Source organism: Rhinolophus hipposideros (assembly GCF_964194185.1).
Source record: "Rhinolophus hipposideros genome assembly, chromosome: 7".
Lineage (NCBI taxonomy): Eukaryota > Metazoa > Chordata > Mammalia > Chiroptera > Rhinolophidae > Rhinolophus > Rhinolophus hipposideros.
In genome coordinates, this window is record NC_138053.1 from 92,614,620 (window position 1) to 92,627,195 (window position 12,576).

A 12,576-nucleotide genomic window follows, 5' to 3' on the forward strand; every position below is an offset into this window, starting at 1 on the left:
ACGGCACGCCGCACTTGACAAAACCTGCACCTAACTCAGATATCCTCAGTCCTACAGAACTAGAAGGACTGGCTACTGCTAGCTGTTCATGAAGGGTCTTCTGGAAGTGAGGAAATACATCTCCAGGGGTTCTCAAAATTCCTCTGGGCCCCAAACTCCAAATCAGTGCAACACATTTACATTATTGACTGCTAAGCCAAGGTAGTTGTCTTTTCAGGCAGATAATATAGATAGCTTATTTTATACACTATAAAATCATACAATATTTGGACAAATTTCCCAGCAATTTTCAGGCAGATAATATAGATAGCTTATTTTATACACTATAAAATCATACAATTTTTGGACAAATTTCCCAGCAATTTTAAGTGAATTGATTTACATTCCATAACAAATTATAGAGGTCTCTTTTATGGTTTTGTTTGTTTGTTTGTTTGTTTCTTTGTCACAGTATTTTAGATTGTTTTATGTCTGATGATTCTTCTTCCTGGTTCTGAAGCAAAGACAAGAAGCTGGAACAAATTTGGTAACTGGTACCCCGGCAATAGATCTCTGCTAAATTTAATAAAAAATATTTTTAATGTAATTCTGAGTTTTTCATCATGTTCACTTTCAAAGGCTATTGGTGTAGAATTCTTTTAAGAAGATACTTTTTAGGCCGTTATTGTTCCCATGAGAAGCAGATGTTTATTGGAACATCGAAATTGATTTATAGATTAAGGAGTCCTTCGGATCCTCTCTGCCCTCAGGATTTATGTTTATGAAATTCATTTCAAATTCTGTGTGTTTACTCCTCCTATTTCCAAAGTTGCTGCAACATGAGTACAAAATATCAGTTTGTGAACACATTTTGAGGAAGAAGTCATAAAAACCACAGAAGTTCAAAGTCTTTTATAATGTTTTAATATCAGAGTATTTTAATGTATCTATGTTCATTTACCTTTGAAATGTAAGACTGCTGCTTCAAAAATAATTTTATTAAATGATAAATTCAAATGTGTGTTTCTATCAATCACAATATTCATTGATGATAATATGCTATTTTATTTCTCTTCTAAAAGTACAAGTCTTGGGTTTTTTTCTTTCAGAGCAGAAATTAATGTCAATGGGGAAGGTATGTCTTGATTCTGCATGGGGCAATTACCACGAAATTTGGACCGAACAAAATAACTTGGTACTTTTTAATTTTTCTTGAAGCACCAACTTGTTTGTGTTGCTTGAACTACAAAGATAGAAAATACCGTCCACACCTCTGATCCTCCACCCCCTAGTATGTTTTTGTGAGGATATATTTTGACTCAGAATAGCAATAATGAAGTGGATTCTTTTTAAAAATAGTATTATGCATACAGAACACTGGGATTGTACTCATTTTACAATAAAATGTTTATTTGAGAATTTGAGATAAACTTTACGATCGCACCTCCAATTCATGCAAAGACAAGCCACCACTTCCCCTGCGTTCTCTTCTAGTGTTTTCTTCCTATGCCTTCCAAACTGTTCAACATCACACCTCTTTACAGTTTTAAGAGCAAGATCAGTAGAGAACATCTTAATTGCTGAGCATGGTCAATGGTTTTTATTCCTATATTGCATGTCACTTTGGGTGGTTTTTGCACGATCTGCCCACCATTCTCTGGTTTGGGAGAAGCTCAGTTAGCTTGGGTACCATGGCCATACACTACTTGGTTATCCTTCTGACATTCTGGTGGGTCTATTCTCTTCTCTTCCCAGGCTCTTACTTCTCTGCCAATATTTCTGTCCAGTTTTATTAGATATAATTTACATACAACATTGTATAATTTTAAAATATACCATGTTTTCCCGAAAATAAGACCTAGACGGACCATCAGCTCTAATACGTCTTTTAGAGAAAAATTAATGTAAGACCTAGTCTTATTATATTATGTAAGACCTGGTATTATATTATATTAAAATAAGACCAGGTCTTATATTAATTTTTGCTCCAAAAGATGCATTAGAGCTGCTGGTCCAGCTAGGTCTTATTTTCAGAGAAACATGGTACAATGTGATGATTTGATACACATACATATTATGAAATGATTATTACATAAGGGTAGTTAACACATCCATCACCTTACATAATTACTACTTTTTTTTGAAGTGAGAAAATTTAAAATCTCCTCTCTCAGCAACTTTCAACTATATAATACATTATTGTTAACTATGCTGTATGTCAGATTCCCAGAATGTATTCATCTAATAACTGGAAGTTTGTATCCTTTGACTAACATTTCTTCACGGTCCTGGACCCCCAGTTCCTGGCAACCATTTTGCTGTCTGTTTCTATGAGTTCAACATTTTTAAAACGTTGATTTTTCCATAAGGTTTGATTCTCAGTCCATTTTATTGTCATTTTGAAAATCATCCCTGGTTGATTTCACTTATTGCATTATTTCAATTATAATCTCTTAAAGAGAAGTATATACTGTGTTTCAGAGCCTAGACTCTGCTGCAAATTACCTGGGTTGAAATCTCAGCACCATTAATTAGAAGATTGTGAGCTTGAGCGAGTCACTTAACCCTCTTCGTCTGTTTTATCTTTTGACGTATGAGAATCTAAAAAATACTATCCCACCTCCTACGGTTATTGTGGAGATTAAATGAGATTAATATACAGGTAAACCCCCATATAACACAGCACTTCTCTAACACGTTTTGAGAATTGGGGAAAACCCTCATATCCTAGAACATGGTTTCACTCTAACACTGGGTTTGATAATTAGAGAAATCCCTGAACAACACAGAGTGTAATAAGAGCTTTTAAGAGCAATAAATGTCTCATTCGAAATTAGGGAAATCCCCAAATAACACAGAACATAATAAAAGCTTAGTACTGTTGACGAAGAAAACATTATTTAATAAATATTAATATGTTATACTTTTGGTGAAAATTGTTTTAATAAGGATATTTCTCTTAATTATAAAAATATAATAGTATGTTTTCATTTTTTTAATTTTTGGATCCTAACCCCCTTTTTTGTATTAGTTCTTTGTTTTGCATAACACGGATTCGCATAAAATGGCATTTTTCAGGAACCTAACAACGCTGTATATAAAGGGGTTACCTGTATATGACAGAACAATCTTGGTATCTAACTATGGTTCCTCATTGTATTAATATTACACCTATTTTGATAACTTTGATATCTCTACATTTAGCTCAGATAATTCTCCTGAACTCCAGATCATTATACACCTACTCACAAACAAGTTCTGTGACATTGTACAAGCACAGCAGGTTCAATAAATCCACATTTGAGTATCACAACATCCTTTAAATTGCTTTCTTTTTCTCATCTGTATCTCTACAAGTAAAAAATACCGTCTTCCTAAATGCCTGAGAAAAAATAATGGGGTCCTTCTTTTCTTTACTTATAAACCTTTTCTTCTTTATTTTTAATTACCAATAACCAAAATCACTTGATACAAATGTCTTAATTGTTGTTAAATTTCCATACTTTTAATCATCCCCACACAGCTACTGCCTTCATTTAAGCCGTCATGAAAACTCAATGAATTATGTAAACTCTCTTCTGACTTCCCAACTGCCTCCATCTTGTTCCATTTCAATGTAGCATCTCAAACTGAGTGATCTTTGTGAACTATAAAAGAATTCATGTGCTCTTACTTAAAGTTCATGCTAGCCAATACTCTACTGGTAAAGAATAAACTTTGTCATATAGAAAGGACACTGAACTGCAAAGCAGTTCCTGTTGAGGTTTATTTGACTTTCCTTAGTTATAAATGGATGCATTCATTAATTCAAGACATAATTTTGTTATTCTTTTGTAACAACAATTCTGCTTTTTTTCCCTGCTATTACATTATCTAGAAATTCTGAAAACATATTATACAATGACAACGATGGCCTGGTGAAGTGCTTTCAATCTCTTTTCTTACTCATATTAAAACTGATCAAGAGAATGAGAAGATAAGCCACAGATTGGGAGAAAATATATGCAAAAGACACATCGGATAAAAGACTGCTATCCAAAATGCACAAACAACACTTAAAACTCAGCAATAAGAAAACAAATGACCTGATTGAAAATGAGCCAAAGACCTTAACTGCTACCTCACTATAGAAGATATACAGATGGCAAATAAGCACATGAAGAGATGCTCCACATCATAAATCATCGGGAAAATGCAAAATAAACAGCAATGGGATAGCACTACACACCTATCAGAGTGGCCAAAATCCAGAATACTGACACCACCAAATGCTGTCCAGGAAGTGGAGCAACAGGAACTCACACTTACTGCTAGTGAGAATGCAAGGCAGATTTTCAGTTTCGTACAAAACTAAACTTATTCTCGTCATACAATCCTGCCATTGGGTATTTATCTAAAGGAGATTAAAACTATGTCCACACAAAAACTGCACACAAATGTTGATAAGAAATTTTACTGATAAATGTCAACACCTGCAAGCAACCAAGATGTCCTTCAATAGGTGAATAGGTACATAAACTGTGGTCCATCCAGACAATGGAATATTGTTCAGTGCATGAGCCATCAAGCCATGAAAAGACATGGAGGAACCTTAAATGCATATAGCTAAGTGATAGAAGCCAATTTGAAACTTGTTCCTGCTTTTCCTAACCCTGGCTACCTCCTATGTGATTCCAACTATATGACATTCTGGAAAAGGCAGTACTATGGAGACAGTGAAAAGATCAGTGGTTGCCAGGGTTGGGAAAGGAAGGAATTAACAGTTAGAGAACAGAACATTTTTAGGGTAGCTGAACTACTCGTGTGCTACTGTAATGGTGAATAAATGTTATTTTACATTTGTCCAAACAAACTCCTAATAAGTACAGCACCAAGAGTGAAACCTGATTTCAACTATGGGCTTTAGGTGATAATGACATGGCAATGTAGGGTCATCAATTGCAACAGATGTACCACTCTCGGGAGGATACTGATAGTGGAACCAGGGGGTATATGGGAGACCTCTGTACCATCTGCCCAATTTTGCTGTCAACCTAAATTGCTCAAAAAAAAAAAATACACACACACACACAAATAAAGAGTAATCATTACAAGACTTTCAGGTGTAAAATGCATTAAATTAGCATAAAATTCTATAGTGAAAATGAATGAAATATGAATTTACGGAGAAAAATAAATAATGTAAAATGTGAGAAAACACGACTGTGGCCAATTAATGCACAACTTTGCAGTGAGGCATAACATAGCATTAAGTAATCTTACGTGTGTACCTCAAGGAATTTTAAGCATGTAAACATTTGTATAAGTACCACTTACATCAAAATATGGAAATTTCAAGCACCCAGAAGGTTCTTGCCTCCTCCCCTTTTTAAAAAGTTGATGGTGAATATTTATATCATTTAATCTCTTTTTTTCAAAGTTTGTATATTTTTTTCCAAGTTCAAAAATTCAATTTTGTGATGTGTTCAGTCTGCTCTTAAATCTATCAAAATTTAATTTCATATAATCAAATAACTTAGTTATAGAATATAGTAATGGAATGTCAGAAGGATAGTAGATTGGGGGAGGAAGGTTATCATTTTGTGAGGGGTATAAATGTCTAACTATTACATTGTTGTGTACATCTGAAACTAGTAATAATATATAATATATATATATATATATATATATATATATATATATATATATGGTAATGGGATGTTATAAAATGGGAATTTGAAATTCTTCATATGTTCTGATTTTCTGCGGACATTCTCCATATTTTGATCCATTCCTTGCTCACGAGTTTGAAGGCCTGACAGACCGTCAGTCCACAGCACTGAAAGTCTGAGGGATTCCATTCTGTCCCAATGAGATCTGATGACCTGGAAGGCCTCTGTCTTTAGCACTGAAAGACTTTGGGAGATTCAGTTTGGCTCTTGGGAAGTTGGAGTTTACCTCTTTAAGCTATCGGCATTGTGTAAATTTAAATCTGCAATATGGGGAGGAAAGACCATGCTTTAGCTCTCCCAAGTACTTGCTCTCCCAAGTACTAAAAGTCCATTGGTGTTTCACTCTGATTGCTAGAAGTTCTCAGCCATAATCCCAGATTCCTAAACCAACACAAGAATCACTGAATATTTGGTGGGAATAAAAACATTGATATATTCTAGATTATAGTCCATCATACTGACATCTCTGACTTCTCAAAGCACTTCTAGTTCCATTTTCCTTCAGTAGGTTCCCTTACTTAGATGATATCTGAGGGTCAGCCTGTATCTAGAATCAGCAAACACCTCTAGGAAAGAAACGATATCTAGTAAAAGTTTGTTTTCTCTGAGGATTTTAGTTTCTTTTCTCATCATTGCTTCAGAGACCTATATATAATGCTAAATTTTGATTTTTAAAATTGATGATTGTTCACCTGATATAACCAACTAAACTTGACTGAAAACAGAAGTCTAAATTGTGGTTATAAACGATTTATATTTTTTGCAATTAAAAAAAATGTTTCATATCAGTTGACATATGATACTTTACTAGTTTCAGCTATGCAACATGGCGATTTCACATTTTTATAACTTACAAAGTGATCACCCTATTAATCTAGTGCCCACCTGGCACTATACGTAGTTATTACAACTTTACTGACTATATTCCCTATGCTGTATTTTACATCCCTGTGACTGGTTTTATAACTGGCAATTTGTATATTTTTTTGTTTTAAGAAAGTATCTTTGTCTATCTCCCACAAAAAAAAAACAAATTATTTAAAGAAGAAAATATGTTTAAATGCTAGTTATTAATTGACCTACCAATGAAATCAAAATGATTAGAGTACATTTTATTATTAAAGTAATTACTATTAACTAAATAAATTTTGATTTTTGAAAAAATACAATGCAACCTTGACATGTGATTATTTTAATAAGCTGTTGAAACAAATTTATAATATTTTCTTATTTATTAAGGAAAGTAGCAATTCCACTGACAATTGTAGTTTTAGCAATAAATATTAGCTGAGGCCTATATTTATGTGTCATCCTATAATGTATTTTTATTTCTATTTTTATTTATTTTCTATTTTTTGATTAGAATAGGCAGATTTGAAATATTCATATGATATTTTATTTGTGCATTCCTTTATTCTGACTCAGAAATTAAGATTTGATATTAGTTGTTAATTTATCCTGATTTATCTTTGTGCTAAATTATTATATTATTATTTTGTTGACTTTTTTATTATTTCTTTTTTAATAATGAGGTCATTTAAGGCTACAGTGGTTTCAATAAGTAATGTTTTATTTTGCGCCATACTGAAACAAAATAGACTGAAATATAGCAATGGCCTTTAATTTTCCTAGGTGCATCAAAAGTTGCCTAGGAGAATAGTTTTTTTTTTTTTTTTTTTTTTTGTTTTTTTTAATTTGGCTAGTTTGACTTTGGACTTGTTTTAAAATCCCTTGCATATTTCTCTTTTAAAAAAATTACTGTGATAAAGATTATTGTGGTCTGTTTCACAGTTTAGTGTATAAATATTTTGTTGTTTGTTTTCTCCTTCTGATATGTCTCCTTGTCCCAACCAGAAGTTATGGGGCAACTGAATTAATTAGGTGAATTCAGTTCAGGCAGACCAGCCTCCTGAAGGCCAGAGCAGAAAAGAGGCAGTGGATTGATGTGGAAGGAAAAAGAGAGCATAGTTTGGGGGATTCTCACTTTTTCACGTAGTTTTTTATTATTGTCTTTTTATTAAATAAAGGGAATCATGGCCCACATAGGAGAGACACAAAGTCCTGACTAACCAAATAATCGTGGTTTAAAATAATCATCCAAATCATTCATAATGATTAAAATAATCATCATAAATAAAAAAAATCATCCAAAAATTAACACAGCTTTAACTACGACTGGTGCTCTCAATAAAAGGAAATATCAATTAATATAAGATAACAGCTACTATCTAATCATTTTACCATCTCTACACTATTGATGACAGTCACCTGCAGGCCTTTTGAGAGATTCTTATTTTCCTACTGGCACATTTCTCAATGCTTTGTAAAGGGAGTAATCGCCCTTTATAAATTTACCCATGGGAGATTTGTTTAGAGTACGCTGAGCAGCTGCACATAATACAACCATTCCTACATTTCTACTTTGCGAAACTTTCTGACTCCTTTTACAGTATGCTAGGAAATTTCCAGCATCTCAACCTCATTGTTTATAGACTACTATGGAACCAAGACATTAATTAAGCAACAAAAAATATGTTAGAGATACTCCTCAATACTTTACGTAATACATTAAATTCCTAATCCTGGGTGAATGTACATACATGGATAAATTCTTTAGGTATACCTTTATATTTGGCCCTCCTTGGTTTAACACTCTTATAATCCGATCTCAAATGCGGGCGGGGGGGGGGGCCTGCTGAGGTAATTTGTCAATATCCTATAAACCGATTGGTGTTTATCCTGTTTCTCACAACCTGCCTAGAACTTGACATTGATCTTCTGGGCCACGCTGGGATTTAACCTCATTTCAGGATTATGTATAAAATGATGGTAACTGGTGCTGAAAATAGGCATTACTACGGAGGTACCTATCCCAGGGGAATCATCTGAAGATTCTTATGCAAGGAAAGGCTTGTCGACAAAGATATAGGAAAAAATCTGCTTCCCCCTTCAAGATAATTACATTGGTATTTCAGGTTTCAAAATAGCTTTTCTAGATTGCTGAGATGTGCCTGTTTCACAACTCATGACCCTCTCCTTTGAACCATGGCCTACACTTCAAACTAAAAAAAAAAAGAAAGAAAATCTTAGGAAGGCTGTGCATTCAACTAGAATTTTAACTCTGGAAGCCAAATCCTGAAGCTGCTTTTTAGCCATGTCTGTTTAGCAGATATATAAACTAAGGAATTATATGAAGACCAGTCAAAACTCTCTGATTCCTCACCTGTGCCTTGACTTGGGCGTTCAAAGACCTGAGGTTTAGCTCAGACTTAAACTTGAGCAGCTAGTCAAGCTGAAATGTGTACTATTTACCTTCATTGCCCATAACTAAAGCCCAATGATGAGCCCCACAGCTAAAACTAAAAGCCAGTTTCCCCCTTCAAGTTAAGTTAGTTATTCGCACTCTGACCATATATGTGAACAAGCCAATTCGATTAATGTAATCAGTCAGGGTCCAGGCAGAATATCAAAGGCATATTGATCTGACCTTTTTATATAGCTTTTGATAATGGATGATTTACTGAGATGTCACGAACCTTTAGAAAACCGGTAGGGATGTTGAGGCACACAGGACCAGTAATGAAAGATGTGACCACCTGTAACAAATCCAAAAGTTCAGCTTTAGTGAGGGCTGGAGTAATGGACAAGGGTCTCCTGACCAGGACCCGTAGTCATTGAGTAGCGGTTCACAGTCTTGGAACAGGTGCCATTTTGGGTTGAGGAATTGCTTGTTTTGTTGTTCTATGAACTGTATGTAGGATGTTTAGCAGTATCCTTGGCCAGTAGTATCCTATCAGGTCAGTAGCACCTCCGCTGTGACAATGAAAAAGACCTCTAGACACTCTCAAATGTCCTCTCTACTAGAGAACCACTGGTCATACATAAATGTATGTATTTATACATTATTCCCTGTATATTATGATGCTTTAACATATTAAACAAAATGAAACCTCTTCTAGCTGGAGACAGACTGATCCTCCTGGGCTGGCTGATTCTCAGAAATAGCAACGGGCTCAGCCAGGACCATGCCTTTGGTAAGCAAGTTAACCTCTCCAGAGCCATATCTCCTCTATATGGCCCAGATATCCTAGAAGGCAATATTCCTATACCTTAATTATCCCAGGACCAGGCACCTGGCAACTAGAGACTTCCTTTATAGCTTAAGGCTTGCCAAAATTATTCTAACTAGCCTGTCCTGCTCTGCCTTGCTTTTCATTCAGAAACCCTAACAGAGACTCTGACCTAAACCTTCCCCTTGTTTCTGTCATCTGTCTCCTGATCACCCTGGTGTTTTCTCATGTGGACTTAACTGGGGTGTTGTACCTCCTGCTTCTGGGAACTGTGAGTATGATAAACTTTGGTTTTCTGAGACTCTCTTGTGTCTCTTCGTGGGGCCACACATGACTAACCATCTCATGAAAGAATAGAAATGTTTTCATAACCAGAACATAATACCAAAGAAAAGAGAGAAGAAACAATTGCCCTAATCATGCTTTCTTCCAATGTTGTGATTTTCCGCTGATGCTCTTCCTCCAGAAACCAGAGGGTGAGGGAGCCCAGATAATCCAGTCTCTAGGTTTAACAGCACAGAACTGGGCATTTTGCTGTTGTTGGATGGATTGGAAAAGAAGACATGTTTATCTTCAAGTAGGACATATAACCTATTGACTCCTCTTTGTGAGATTAAATTATAGGTTTCTCTCTTATTATGCAAATTTTAATGTTTTTATAACCATACTTCCACATTCTTGATATTCATATATCTTGGCTAACTCAACTTTGTCCTCAATTGCTTCAATTAGTATTTTAGGAAAGAAATTTTTTAGTCAAAATGGAGTCCCAACCATCTGAGTGTTTAATGACGAAGTATATTTCATGCTCACACCACTTGTCTAACACATTGAAGGTCTCTGTCTTTTAAAATCACTCAGAATCCAGGATGATGGAGTGACATCTCATTACATGCTTCTGTCATTACTGAGGGAAGCCATGCAGTGACTGTTAAGGCTTCTGCCTGGACATAACACACATCACTCCTGCTAATATTTCATTAGCTAATAATTCACATCTTCCTGTCTACCTCCAGTGAAGGTAGAGGTGCACAATCATGCCATGTGCCCAAGAAACAAATCAAAATACTTTCAAACAATTCTAATAATTACCATAGAAAATGTATTTCATTTTTGGCTTTGGCTCTCCCTAGACATAAGCTATTTTATCATTTCTTCCCATTCCTCTCTCTAAAAAGTTCCTGAAGATAATGAGCAAAACAGTGTTGCTGATTTTAACTTAGGAAGTGTCACATTATGAAAGAGCCCCTTATCTGATCTCTGCCAGACATAAATATCTGGGCTTGACATATGAGGTTGAATTAAAAGCCACCATATGGATGTTGGATGTCTGTGGGTGTCAATGCCACAGCAGCAACTAATGTTGTTAGAGGAAGTCCAAGTGCCCTCCAATTGCTCTCGCACGCATTCAGTCCTGCTTCCTATTTAGACCCCTCTAAATGAGGCAGGGGGACTGAGTTAAGGAACACTGTCTAAATTTTCTTTGGATGTATCTAGGTCATGTTGAGCCTTTAGAGAAAAACGAAAGAACTGGGTGACTACTTTCTCATTATTTGGCTAAAATATTGAAAGTCCTGGTATGCCAAATTGTCTTTTGCTTGTTTCATTGGAAATCAGGAGGAAAAAGAGTATTTAGAGATAATAACTTAGACCACCATCTTGCCATAATTCCTGATGTTGGATATCACTCAGGACACCATTGAGAGGGCAGAGGTGACCAGTAATGAGTAGAGGCAATGGTGAGGGGCTCTCAGCTACACAAGAGCCAGAGAAGAAAGGAGACACAGTAAAATTGAGGCGTGTCTTCAATTTTTACTAGACATTGTTCTAATTTTTGATGGGATTGGAGTGTGGTGCAGTAAGTGCATGAGTGGAGACTAGTAAAGCAACTACTGAAGGTGAATAGGCCATTATGTTACAAAATAGATGGAGATACAGTTCAGGTTCAGGAAAAGTAAATAGCCTATAGTTTTCAGTATCTAAAAATGCCATAACAAAACAATGAGTTTTTCACCAAGAAGTCAAAATGACCACTAGTACATATATAAAAATAAACTAAACCTCACCATTAATTAACAGAATTCAAAAGATCATAAATGATACTTTAACCAATCACATTACAAACAAGATTTTGTGAAAATGAAAATCTCATACAGTGTTGGTGACTGTATACGTGAACAAAATCTATTTTGTTAAGGCAATTGGGGAATTTGTATTAAAATTTTAAATGCATATACATTTCCAAGAAGGTATTCCAATTCTAGAAATTCATTGTCCAAAATACTTATATAGTTATAAAATTATATAGTCAAAGACTGGCACTATTATTGGAAATCACATAATGTCCATTTCCAGGAAAGTGATAATTATGATAGAAGTACATTATTTAAAAACAATAACCGTTAATAAAAGGTAAGAAAGGCATAGAAAATATGCTGGAGCTAATCAAGCTGTGAAATTCTGGAAGCTTCTGAGGGAAGTTTATGAGAAGCCTATGAGAGGCGGCTTTCTTTATTTATGTGTTTCTTGGCATGGAAGCAACTGATGCTGCAAGCACCTTTCAATCATTGCTGTATTTTATTTTCCCTTGTTATAAAAGAAAATATATGGCTGGTTCATAGTGGTGAGCAGATAGAGATGCTTGTAATGGTGAATGAAGTTCAATGTCATTTCAAGATGAGATGCAAGTAATCTGGCTTCACATCATAAATTACAGTTGCCTGGTACTATAGCTGAACTTCCATTCTTGAATTAAAGATGAATGAATTAGGGTCTTTGTGTGACACCAAAAAAATAACACGTACACTGAACTGGAG